This window comes from Aedes albopictus, chromosome 2 (assembly GCF_035046485.1).
Source record: "Aedes albopictus strain Foshan chromosome 2, AalbF5, whole genome shotgun sequence".
Taxonomy (NCBI): Eukaryota; Metazoa; Arthropoda; class Insecta; order Diptera; family Culicidae; genus Aedes; species Aedes albopictus.
Genome location: NC_085137.1, coordinates 445,843,027 through 445,844,244, shown reverse-complemented (window position 1 = coordinate 445,844,244; position 1,218 = coordinate 445,843,027).

Genomic DNA, 1,218 nt, shown 5'->3' with positions numbered 1-1,218 from the left:
ATTCTACAGTATTTCCTTCCGCGAATCCTCTGGCGATTTCTCCCATTTCCAAAGGACCAAAAATCCTCCAACAATTCATTTTGGAGAATCTTCTTTACCGGAGTATTCGCCAGAAATTGCTTCTGGGGAATCCTTTATCAGATCTATCCGAGAATATGTTCCATCCAATCACTTCCGGGAAATCTTTACGAGGAATATTCAGATCTCTTCAACATATCATGTTTGTTGTGACGGTATCAATGGTAACCATGGTAACATCAGGTGAAAATTTTTGACAAATCTGGGGCAATGAACTGGAATTTTCGGCAGCTGTGATGCTGCAAGGGCTGTCGGCAAGAATTGTCAAAAATGAATCACCCCTCACCACAGCGTAAAAAGCTGGATATTTGTAGTTTTTGCAGTGTACAGTTTTATGGATCAAATTTGGATTATTAATCCCCGGTAAAACTTCTATACGTTCATATCAAAATCATTTGAGCACATCTATTGATTACATTTGTCATTCTGTATTGTTTTTATGTGTAATCGCACATCAGAACGATAAATACCAAAAAACAGTTCGTTATGTGTGTCACACATAAACAGTATTTGTCTAGACAAATTGCAAAAATATATGTGTACGAAACATAAAATAAATATTTGCAGTTTTTGCAGTGTAGGAAAATCTAGCATCTTTTCACTCTTATAAACACTTAAATTGTGTACATTTTGTCAGTTACGACCTTTTCGCGAATTTTTCCGGAATTATGCTTGATTTCGTAAAAACAGAAAATCTTTTCAATATTCATTTACATTTCTCGCGTTTAGTATCATACAGGCGTAACTACAATGATCGATTTCTCTTCGTCGATTTTCTCTTCGGATTATTCCGGAAAATACGACCAATATTCGAATGATCTCTCGGTGTATTTCGGTGAAGGACGACTAGGACTAGCATCTAACACAACAAAAACAACCAAAAATGATTTCCAGGCCAAATATAAGCCGAAGAGAAAATCGATGAAGAGAAATCGATCATTGTAGATACGCCCGTATGATACTGAGCGCGAGATTTGGCGAGTCCAACTTTCGGCGAAATTCGACCCCGATCCCCGAACGCCATGGTTTAGTACAACTTTGACAGCTCGCCTCGCGAGAAACGTCAAAACTATAGCCTTTTTCGCTTGTGGGTTTTTACTGGTGTGCGTGCAACACCCGCATCCAGATTTTTTGTGTCAC